Raw genomic sequence first — 12894 nt, forward strand, 5'->3', positions numbered from 1 at the left:
TTCATTCTAAGATTTAGTCTTATTATTCAAATCATTTGGGAAAGCATGCATATTTAAGGAGCCACAGGTCCCACCACCAAGTGCCGATCTCTGTCTTCCCCAGCTGTAATGGAAAAGGTAAAGGTGAACAGTACACTTTTGAGACCTTGTCTATCAAAATATATATTTGTATTTTCTCATCTAGGATGCCTCCAGAAACTGTGAATGCCAAGGACAGGAATTACTCTGCCTTCTTAGCTTTGGATGCATGGGACTTCCAAACAAGGAATATACAGATCCTGAGATGGTGTCCTTGTTGTGATCTCAGCTGTATTTCTTGCTGTCATTGCAGCCCCAGACAGTTTGCTTGAACATCACAGTGACAGATGAGTCAGAGCTCTCTGTGCATGAGGAAGTTTCCTCATGCCCAACACTCTTGAAGATTGAGTGATGCAGATGATAGTTTGTACCACAGGATTTATCATATTGCAACACAAAACTATAGCTTTTAAAGGAAAATATTGCTTCTACCAAAGTGCTGTGCAGGTGGAATTGCTGTCAGCGATGTCTCTCCAGTGTCAGAGACTCCTAGGTCTAAGATCTCAAGCATGAATTCAAACTTGAGCACCTAGTGCAGCAATATCTTAAATCAGAAATGCCTGACTCCTTATTGACTGGAAAGTTTTGGACAATTAATAAGGTAGAATCCTAATTTAGACTCTCGTAAAGAATGTGAAAACCATATTACTTATAGTTTAAAATATAAATTAATATAAAACATGTATAGAATATTTGCTGTTTGCCTAATATTTATTCAAACCCTTTTTGTTCTGCAGCTGAGAATGCTATTTTATGAGCACCGAAGACAAGTGCAGAACACTGGTGGTGTAGAACAATCAGCATTGTTAAAGGTAACAGGGAGAGCTTTCATCCAAAACATGCTATGTATCTCACAGATGTTGTTGTAGCTCTTAGTGCTGGTAGTGATAAATGATTTACAAAATGAGTGAATGCTGAGGCACAGCCACACATAGAAAAGGGAATATAAGAAGAATTCCACGACAGCAAGAGACAACTGATTTTTTGAAGAAAGCAGGTATGACATTTATTTTTCCCTTGTACATCTGTCTTCCTACTGTCTAAACTCTTGGACTTGTTTTTGACTTCCTCAGGGTGCTTTGTTTCAAGACAGTCTTGTTCACAACAGCAAACCCCTAAATTGCTTGTGTCTAGGGTGGGGTTACATAGGTGTGGATGGTGATCAAGAACATATAATGGTGCTATTGCAAAGGTGTCATACACTTTTGAAAACTCTGTGTGCCAATTCAAAAAGTAAGGTTGAAATCAGAAGGGATTTGTGGTTCATTTTTTCTTGCTGTTACTCCATCATAATAGCTAGCATGTTCTTACTTTCTGTTCTTTCACTTTATTTGTTCATGCGTTTTTTTCAGTTTCACATTCTCTGAGTTGTCCTAAAAATCATCTGTGAAAGGCTGTGCAGGTTTTCCAAACTAATCTGTCTCATATATTGAAGTGTGTAAAGAACACTTACAACTAATTGAAAACATGTATGCACTTCGCAGATGAATGCCTCAGTCACTATCTTTCAGTTATGAGTCTTGTCTCCCTCTGTTCTTTGATACTTAGTTTTGAAATCACTTTCAAGCCCTCTCTGAGAAGCTCAGTATCGCATGTAAGATATGGAAAATGAAAACATTTTGAGTTTTGACTCTGTATTATGTCAGATTCTAATTACGGGGAAACATAAATATTATTGTCTACTGTGACTGTAGCATGGCAAATATGTAATTAGAAAAGGCTTAACTGTTTCAGAAACATGAACATTTTTCAAGAAAGAATCAAAGTGTTTGTAGTATCTTGTACCAGGCTCTGATATAGCCCAGAAAAAAGAGGTTTTAAAGAAAATCACAGCCCATTATCAACCCTGTCCTTGGGTTCTGAACCAAGGAGTGCTGAGTGTTACCATGTGACTCACTGACATTGATCCAGGAGTCACTGAAGACATTTTAAGTTCACTTCAATATAGATTATAGTCAGTCCACTTTATCAGAAGTGGTAGCCTTCAGCAACCATGAGAAAATACAGATTCCAAACCCTTCAAAAATTTCTTAACATTCCTGATGGTGGTGTTAAAGTGTTTTTCTTAAAAAAGTATTTCTATTTATGAAATTTCTAAAGACTATCTGGGAATTTTCTAAAGCAAATGTTTTTGAAAGCAATATAAATAAGTGGAGAAATGTAAGTATTCACAAATTTCTTTGTCTTACACAGGAAGGAAAAAAGATGTTTTTATTACTGAAACATTATGCTTTACCATTTTCAGGTCTTAGTTATTTGTTCAAGTTTCAGGGTTTTGAATGAAAATATCTTCCATTTGAGATTTTATTTCATTTTAGGTAAAAAAGGATAAAAATTTTAAAGCTAATTATTATGTGACCATATTAAAAATGCTAGAGATTTTCAAATCATCCTTTCTTTTTATGTTTAGTTGTATAGATACAGGATTCTTATGGGCCGGGGAATAAAAGAAGTATATTTTAAAATAGTTTTTTAGCTAAGAACAGAAAAGTTAATAAAATTATGAATATTATTTCCTACTCATTTTCATAGACTTTATTGCTTAGTTCAACTTTATAATACATTCACAGAAAATATTGCAGGTCTTAGAATTATTGCAGGAGCTTAGAATTATTCTATGGCTAAGGTAGTCCAGCTTTGAGTAGCAAAATCATTTAATCCAATTTACTGTTGATCTATTTGATCAGTGAAAGGTGTAATGTAACAGTAGACTAAGGTGTTCAATGATTCATGTATTTTCTTCCAGTCCTGAGAAGCTGCTAATAGGAGTATGATTTTTCTGTTCAATTTCTAACTGCAAGTATAGACTTCTATGCAAATTGTGATGCTAGTTTTATCATAATTGACACTTATTGTTCTTCTAACACTTCTTTTGATGTCAAGAAATGACTGAAGTATTTACCCATTCACTCATTTCCCTCCAGTAGTAGTAAGGGTGGTAAGAGAAGGAAAGGCTTCAGCATTCTGGTTTTGGCCCATTACATGGCAGATAGCCTGGTCCAATTCTATCTTGGCCTGCTGAAAGAAGAGTTATATCTTGAAATGTAAAGGACAGGAGTAAAATATCTTCTTAGCTCTTTTCTCTAGGAAAACATCCTGAAGTCAACTGGGAAGAGTAATCAGTATCCATGTCTGCTCTTTCTCTTCCTTACTATGAAATCACATTTTTATCCTTGTATCACACAAAGCTTAGAGTTTTGTAGGATTTTCTACATCTGGGATGCGTTTAACTCTTTCCTTCCACAATGGTGGTACAAAGTCCATCTCACAACAGTAATTGTTTATGATAATCTAAAGAGAATAAGTAACAATGACTGAAAGCTTTATGACCTCTGTGAAGTATGAAGTATTTCTATGCAGACAGCTATGGGGTGGGGAGTGCTGTTTGCATATTTTCCTACAGACTATGTTGCAAAACTGCAAATATCACTTAATAAGTATAAAAAAAAAAAAGAGTGATTCACAGTCTAATAGATGTTTTCCGTAGTCTGAATCTCATGTTATTCCCCCCATGGAAGCAAGCTGAGTTGCATTTTCCTTTGCAAAGGTGGTGTTCTTCACACTACCTGCTTAGCTGTACTTAGTCTTCAGCTGAATTACTTGATTTACTTGCTTATGTGATACTTCTAGCCACAAGTATTCATTCTTCACTTCCTTTTGGGAATGCGATGAAAGACCCACATTCCTCTTTATCTATCTGTTAAAGTATAGGATTGCTCAGTTGCACCTCTGTAAAGTTTATCTATCTAGAAGCTTTAGTATATTACAGTAAACAAAAATTGTACAAGAATATTAATGAACAACGTATTCAGTGCACATAATGTGCATAAATGTGCACACAGTGGATATGACACAATCCCACTCTTCCTAAAGAAGCAAAATATAGCCATCAGTAAAGCTAAATCTGGACCCTTTTTCTATTTTCCTAGCAATGAATTGATGTAAGACACCAGAAGAAATAGAAGTCATTGCCTTTCCAGTCTGTCAGGTCAACGATCCAAAAATAAAGAGGCACTCATGCCAAAAATTAGAATAGATTGGAGATATGTTTCTTCTCTCTTCAGTGTATGTAGAAAAATAGAGTCAGTTATGGAGATTTGCGTATGGATTTGGTTTCTTGGTTTGTTTTGTCTTTTTTTTTTTTGTGATAATTTTTTTCATAATTATACAGTGCAGTTTTAAAGAATATATTTAATTATGTGGGATGTATACAACTTTAAATAGTTTACCAACTTCATAAGTAAATTTTTACATATAATTATTTGAATTATTTGCTGCAAAACATATCTTGTACTTGCACATCATATTTCTTTGAATATCGATAAGGATAGATAAGGATAAGCAAATGAAATTAAAGAAGAGGAAAACTCTCAGGTAAGATAAGACTATCTTTCATTAAGTTTAACTGTGGTTGTCATCCTGCTATTCAGTAACAGATCTGGGACACTGAAAGTCAATGCCTAATAGGAGAAGTCAGTAAAGTCAAGGCTGTTATTTTCTTAGTATAATTTGCAATATTTACAAAAGTGCTTGACTACATCCATATCAGACAAACACAGAGAAGTTGTTATTGGGAATTCTAATTAAAGTATTACTGATAACTCTCCGAGAAAACAGAATTACGTATATAAAATTACTTAAACCAAAAAAAGCTTTTCAAGCTTTTCCTATCCACCAAAATATTTCCAATCCAATGTTATCCTTCTTCTAGCTTCCTCCAGAGATATAACTCTGCTTGTGTGCTGCAAAAGACAACTGACAAAACTGTTTATACAAACACAGTCTATAGGCCTTGTGTGATTGATAGTATCTTTCCACATTTAAACAAAATCATACATGATCTTTTAATCAATAACAACAAATATTAACTGATATATTTTGCTATATTTAACTCTGTAAACTTTTAGTAGTCTATTTAACCTCACTGTAAATTCATACTTTTATGTTAGAAATGTCTTTTTTTGTAAAAAGAATGTTTGCATATTCCCTTTCCTGATATGTATCTTAATCAGACATTTCTAGTTCATTTTTAATTCACATAGGCTCTGTGGAAGTAATGTGAGAGATCCAACATAAAGAGCACAGAAGAACAAAATTATTTTGATTTAAAAGAAATAAGTACCCAAGTTAGTTCCCAAGGTAACTAGCAGGTCAAATTTTTTGAAAGATCTTTACTGGCTTGAAATACATATCGCTTAGTCAATAAAGAGGACTTTTATTGTGTTATATGAAGTAATGTTTAGAGAATGTCGGTTTTGTTTGATTTTTCTAAACAGTGAGTGTAAATATGTGTGTATATGTGAGTGTGTGTGCATACACTGTTTAATTTTTAGCAGTATTTAACTCATACTCTAACAGAGTTGTACTGTTTGGACTTGTGATGTTGCAGGGGAAAGAAAGGTATGATTAATCTCCCAACTTGTTTCATTCTTTCAAGTTTTAATTTTTGAGTCAACAATATTGTCTAAGCATCTTTCTTATTAGGCTATATGTAAAACAAATATAATCAACACAGGATTTGTTTTTTTTATAAAATGAATGGAGTTTCTATTGGAAAACATATAAGCAAAATCACTAAACTAAAAAGAGAGGTGTTGAGCCTTTGAATACCAAGCATGGGTACAGACGCAATAACGAATAAAACAATTTTCAGTGGTAACTATTACTTTTGATTTTATTCAGATTTACCAGACTGCTGACTGGAACCCTTCTTAGATTCTGGGTTTCAAAGGTGCTCTAGTTTGTGTGGTGTTTGCTACATTGGATGGACAAATTATCTCATCATGATTTAATTTGTCATGTGCCGCTTACCAAAACCAGTGAACAGAACAGTCTTGAGGACACTTACATATAACCTTTTCAGTAATGAAAAGAGGTTCTTTATACTCCCAGTGTCCTGTCCTTTTAAGTCTCAAATATGAAATGAATAACCAAAAGTAGTGACAGATGGAGTCCACACATTGGTGAATATTCAACTCAATGAAAATCCAATGACAATTTCCTGCTAGGCAAAAACTGATTTGTTCATTCTGTGTTTAGGGCTTTGAAAATTTAAAAAACTTAACACCAAGGAACCACAGTATATATGCTTAAAAGCAAGGAGTGTTACAGAAGTAGGGAAAAGTGGAGGGAAAAATTGGAGCATGTATGATTGTTTGTCAGTACAGTTTTATGCGTGCGAAACACAGTGATCATTATGTCAAAAATGTATCATAGAATCATAGAATGGTTAGGGTTGGAAAGGACCTTTAGATAATTTTGTTCCACTCCCATGGATGCATCAAGCTGCTGTAAAATAATGTTGATGAAATAGCTTGCTGTTGTAGAACATTTATTACCTGATTCCCAAGACTATTGTGGTAGATCCACTAGCATCTTGAAATTAATTTTTCAAATTTCAGATAGAATTGAGAGGAAAAAACATGAGGTGGGAAATAATAAATATATGTTAGCATAGCACAGATGCAGTAAACTATTGTGAGTCTGAGATTCATCTCAAAATTGTACAATGCATTAGAAATGAATTGCATTTAATAGATTTTATCATGCTTTTAATGTTTCAAAATGTTTCTGAGTGACTTTTTATACTAAAGATAACCAATATTATTCCATATACATGTGTGTGGACATAAATATATATATATATTCATAACAATAAAATCTCCTTTATGAACTTGGGATGCTGACCATAAACTGAACTGACAACCGTAACTGGAAAATATGGTCAAATCAGAGTTATAAATTCACTGCTTAAATTAATATACAACTTCTAAAGTGATGGAATAATTACACAGTATAGAAAATATTTCTCATATACTTTTGAAATAGTTTTAATAGAAAATTAGTACAACAGTCCTTTAAACCTTTAATATTTAGTATTTGATTTTTATAACTGTATGAAAAATTGAGTTTTTACATCACTGCTGTGGTGTAAGCAAACCCAAAGTCAACATTGTTCAACTTCAAAATTTATTTGGGTTCCCAATATTCACTATTTATTCCTCTTTAACTGCTGTTATCTTAATTCTTGAAGAAAATCCCAGACTTTAGTGAATTTTGCAATAAGACTTTTCATACTTGTCCTTAACCACTTCATCAAACTGAGTGAAGAAAGGGTATGAATTTAGATTTGAAGCTTCTATCTATCTCCACATTAGATTCATATGTTTAGGTATAGTAGACCATATATCTATAAAAGTCATCCTGTTGGCAGGCATTGCTTACAGTAAAATAGCTCCAGATTCACTGACATAGAGTAAGAGAGCACTGCAACACTCAACCACAAAGTCTCCAAAAGTGAATGTTTTCACCAAGAATCTATAAGGTTCCCTCCAGACACTTATATTGGCAGGATTAGTAGCCAAAAAAGAAAAAAAATAGCTATCATGCCAATGCTATAAATGTAATTTACTAACTGCTCATGATTTCCCTCAAGTAGTTTCGGGTAAGATTTCTGTTGCAGATCACCAAACTTCAGTCTTGATCTTCAGCTTAATAGAAGATATGCGATATGTCAGGAGCATAATCTTATAATGGAAAAAGCTTTATGTCCTCTGGTATATGTGAATTCGCCTAAATTCAAAAGCACATACAACCAGGAAGGTGGTATCACTTGTTGTCATGGTTTAAACCCAGTCAGGCAACTTGTTCACTCACTCCCAGTGAGTGGTGCCGGGCTGACAACAATCGAGGGTCCCCCGCCCCCCACAGGGGCTCTCCCCTTCCCCGTTCCCAGAGAAACGGGGAGGAGGATCGAAAGAGTGCAACTCCTACGGGTTGAGACAAGAACAGTCCAGCAACCAATGTACAACACGGATCACCACTGCTACTACCAACTACAACAATGATAAGAGAAATAACAAGGGAAGAGAATACAATACCACCGGCAAAGAAACGAGTCCCACCCGGAAGCCCATGTCCTTCCGGGTAACTCCCAGTTACCCCCCACCCCGGCCATGACGTGCTGTGGTATGGAATACCTCTTTGACTAGCCTGGGTCAGGCGCCCCGTCTCTGCCTCCTCATGGCTTCCCCTCCTCCCTGGCAGAGCATGAGCCTCACAAAGTCCTTGGTCAGGGTAAACATTACTTAGCAACAACCAAAAACATCGGTATCACCAGCACTGTTCCCAGGCTGGAAGTCAAAACACAGCACAGCACCAGCTACCACAAAGGAGAAACATGACTGCTACTGCTGAACCCAGGACACTTGTGATGAACCACTACTAACAGTGATAGCTACTTGAGCTTCTCACTCTTGCAGAAATACTGTAATTAGAATTACCTCAGCATAAGAACACTCTGAAACCAACCAGAATTCATTTACAGTTACCTAAGAATGGTATAGGGAAAAAAAAGGCAAAATATTTGGAAAGGCTAGTTATGAGCATTTCACCACTACTTATCAAGACATTTAGTGCCATGACGCTACCAAATTGGTGTGCAAGCAAGGACTGGGTTGGAATTTCAAACATTTGCTTTTAGAAAAGCACCTTTGTGTGTCTGAGACAATTTAGAAGACTATGCCAATATTTTTAGGTGATAATTTTTTGGAAGCCTGGATTATAACCAAGATATGAAAGCAGGGTATGTAATTATTATTTGTCTATATGTCACTAGAAACCCTGAAGTTTGGATAAAGTACCTAAAAGAGCAAGCTCATTCCTAGCTACATAGGCCTCATAAGCAGATATTGGTAGCTGTTTCCCAGGAATCTCAATGTTGTCAAAATTAAACTGCTACCAAGCCATACATTTTAAAGTTAATTTTGATGTATCTGTGTAATACAAATAACGTTGAGCTAAATTGTTATTTCCACTAATACTATACGGATGCTAATTCATAGCTTCTTATAAAGGTCAAAAAGAAATAGAAAAAAAATGCAACTATCATGATCACTTCAATAAGCAGAAGAGAAAAATTAGCTTCCTTGAAAACTTTTCTCAAATTTTAAATGAAGGCATAGTTTATTATAGAAAAAAAACCCAAAATAATTATGCTGAGTTTTAATTTGTTGTCATTTTACTTATTTGTTATGTATTTTTTTCTTTCTTCTTTGCTTAGAGTATAAAATCCTGAAATGGCAGTATATAAAATAAGTATGGATGTGCACAGTGATGTTGTGTAACTGAAAAAAACAAAACAGTTTCCATAGCTAATATTCCTAAGCTTCCCATAGCGTAATTTCAGTTTCATAAAAGGAAGATTTTGTTTACGAAGTTTGCTTTGACATTTGAGTTCAGTTATTGCCATGGCAGAATACAAGCCAATTAGGTCATATGTATCATCTAAATGGAATTCTGAGTAATGTCATCATTCAGTGGGTCATTGAGAACAGAAAAGTGATTGTACTCCATCAAAACAGGCTCTATAATCAAGTAAATAATACTTGGAATGTATCATTAGACCATGCAGATAAGAATTCTGATTGGCTGATATTCAGATAAAGAGTATGGGCTTTAAATTTGAAAAGGGTGCTTAAGAAGAAAAAAAAAAAAAACCACAACACAAAGGAGGAGGAGAAAAACACCTCTGAAGTGATTCCAAATTTACAGCCAAACTTATTCACAATAGACTGATTTGAGATCAGCTTTAAATATTCTGTGATACAGTCAACATACCGTTATTTTCAGTAATAAATTAATTTCATTTATAAGCATTATCTTTGGCTTAATCTGATGGAGATAATGCAGTGGGTAACTTTTACATATGTTTGAAAAATAAAATAAAACCAAGCACAAACAGAAAAAATTGAAAACAAAACACAGCGAAACCTCCCACAAAAAACAATCACTCAAAACTCCCCCCCCAGACTTTGTGCAAACCCTGAGTGGTTTTCTCCTAAGCTAATTGAATTACTTACATAACTCTTACATTTATGACTATTCCACATACCAAATATTTCACAACATCAATAACACACCTCAGCAGATGTCGACTATTTTTTCTATAGTGGATTACATATTTTCTGATGTAGACATTTTCAGGGTATGACTATAGTTCAAGAGGAACTGTAGGGCTCTACCCAATCTATCTTTAGTTAGGAACTATCCAAACCAGCTTTAAACAAACTTGTACAGAAATATTTAGCTTTAGTTGCCTGAAGTACTTGAGACTCTATCAACCCTGAAGGGCTCAAGTTAGTCCAAACTGTAAAAAGCACTTTAATTTAAAATGTATACCAGCACCAGAGATGCGTTGAATCTGTTGCATATTAAGCTAGCTTTTGTCAGCAGAACATTGCAGGGATTTAAACCTGTGTTAACAAATTACTTTCATTCAGAATGCTAACTTGACCTGAATCTCCTGAGTTATAAAATTCAGCATGATCAAAAAAAGAGAATGACAGTCTTGGTTAGACTCTGTTAGAATTGTAATGTCCTCACTTTCACAACAACTGGCAAGAGTTTTAAAAAACTGGAGAATGTCTTTTTATTAAATGGAATATGAAGTAGTCTTGAGAATAATACTGTATTTAACCTCTATCCTTTAAAGCACATATATTCTCACGTCTGTGTATCTTGCCTTAGGCCAGTGTCAAAGAACAGAGAGAGAGTTCAGTTCTGTAAGGTACTCAGTAGTCTGGCTGTGATCCAGCAAAGCACTCAAAGATGAGTTTAAATTTAAGTACATGGACAAGCCACTAACTTCAGTGGGATTACGCTGAAAGATAAACTAAACGTAAATGCTTTGCTGGATCACAGCCACGATTATTAGCACCAAATGACTGCAAATCCAACTTGAGAGGAGCATTTTCCTCTCTCTTTTTCCAGACAGAGCTCACAAAATACAAATTTCCTTTCAGGAAAGGGAGTTCAAGTGATAGCCAGACTTAATAGGTTCAGAGGGTTGGGATGAGCTACAAATCTTGGCATGTTTGTGTTCAAACAAGCAAACAATGGTCTTTGACTTTCCCAGGTTCAGATATTAATTTATTCATTTAACATAATAACGGAGTCTGGACAGGCGTATGCATAAAGCAGAAGAAACCAAGTGATAGAGTGACAAGCAAACAGTGTTCCCTCTTTTCCTTTGCCAAATTTCTCTTTTGATTTTATCTGTGTCTTCTGTTACTTCTGTAATTGAAGAGAACAAGAAGTCTCTAAGTCTAATAGTGTATGAATACCCTTACAGGATACATGTCAATAGAAATGAGACAATACAGTCTATATAATTAGACATAAATTACATTCTTGTAAGCCTGCTGCTGTTCCACCTAAAAACAGGAAAGTGAGCTTATGAAACAATATTTCTAAAAGCAAAAGCAAGCCTGTGCTTTTCAGCGTTGCATATTAAGATTACTAACTTTGTCATTTGGTATGCAAGTTTTGAACTTTCCTTGGCTCCTACCAGTGTAGAGGACCTGGTTAGAGAGCTGGAAACTGCTAAAGGAAGACAAAGTATTTACCAGGGTGATGATGTGACTTGAACAAATATGCAACAGTTTTCTATGCCCTGGACACCTTGACTGCCAAAATGAAAACTAAGCCACAGCAAGCTTCCTATAAAAAATAAAAAGAGAAAATGTCCCCTAAAATAGCATTAAACCACCTAGGACTGCCTCAGCAAACTTGGCCACATGTGGGTTTCTTGAAGGCTTGTATCTTATTTAAAAATAATACGCAACACACACAATAGGGCTCCATATTTCAAGGGAAATAATTAACGACAGCATTTCACTTGCTAGATAACATCTGTCATTGAAGCAATGGGCAGCTCTGGCAAAAGTCTGCCACGCTGCACCCTGCAGTACAGTCAAATCAAACTGATAAAGGATTCTATCAGAGGTTAGTGAACATGAAACACTTCCGAATTACAAAGTGCCCAAGCAGCTCAGCATGTGTACTTCCCCCCCTCCCCTGATTTATCTTGTTCCCACAATCCAACTGCTCACCTTTTCATCATATCCACCAATCTCTTCCTTGTTGAGAAACAATTGTACCCTAGGAATCTTTCGAACTCATTTGTACTCTTTCTTTTTTCTCATTTCCTTGAACCTTGTACTATGGCTTTATTATCTTTCATATGAGCTCCAATTTTCTATTTACTCCTAGATCGTTATTGCTATAAAATGTTCTCCAGATTCAAAATCTGTCACGAACATGTATCAGTTCATTTCATAAACTGGAAAAGTCAATTTTTAAATCACCTCTTGAAATTTGAAGAAAGTTTTGTCGTCATGCAGGTATATTTTATGTTTTCATCAAATATTCATAACAGTATTTTAAAGCAGAACATGTTTCCTCAACTATGTTCCCATAGATCTACTTTTCTAAGTGCATAATCAGGTCAGTTAAAACCATCAATAGTGAACTGCCTGTAATCCAGTTCCCAGCATGCACAGATTTTTATTCTTCAACTTATGAAAGAAATAGAAAAGAGGCTTGGTAGGTGTATCACATCACTCTAGACTACAATCAATATAATTTCCTAGTATGTCTCTTCATTTCTGTTTTTATGTAATCCTCCACCTTTCATTTGCATGAACATGGGATGAGCTCATGACAATTTCTTTGACTTCAGCTCACCCTCCTAAAAACTCTTGACATTTTTGCTTCTCTGATTTAGTTGTGAAGTACATCAAAACCACTTCTTTCTTCTTTCCTCTGTAGCCAAAAGAGGTCCTTTCTACTCCTTTCAGCTTTGTTGGTGCAACTGCTGGGTAGAGCTACTTGAGATGCCTCTCAGCAAGACCTTTTGAATTCTGTTTTGTGCATACTTCAGTTTCTTTTGTTAGAGGTTTTCCACTGTGCATTATGTGTCAGAGCAGTCTTTGCACTTTTCCACCTTTCTTGCACTTGCTGTGTAAGGCCCAGTAG

General features: G+C 35.2%; 1 protein-coding gene across 1 annotated transcript in view; it reads left to right on the plus strand.

Annotated features, from left to right (window-relative positions):
- The first annotated feature begins 923 nt into the window (after positions 1-923).
- Positions 924-12894, plus strand: part of CDH19 (cadherin 19) — a 114106-nt gene continuing 102135 nt past the window's right edge. The window contains exon 1 of the mRNA XM_057397399.1: positions 924-1075. The gene's annotated coding sequence lies outside the window, so the exon portion shown is untranslated. The remainder of the gene's footprint in view (positions 1076-12894) is intronic.

The sequence above is a fragment of the Pezoporus wallicus genome, unplaced genomic scaffold, assembly GCF_028554395.1.
Source record: "Pezoporus wallicus isolate ANWC-B61680 ecotype Strahan unplaced genomic scaffold, APGP_CSIRO_Pwel_v1 contig_227, whole genome shotgun sequence".
Lineage (NCBI taxonomy): Eukaryota > Metazoa > Chordata > Aves > Psittaciformes > Psittacidae > Pezoporus > Pezoporus wallicus.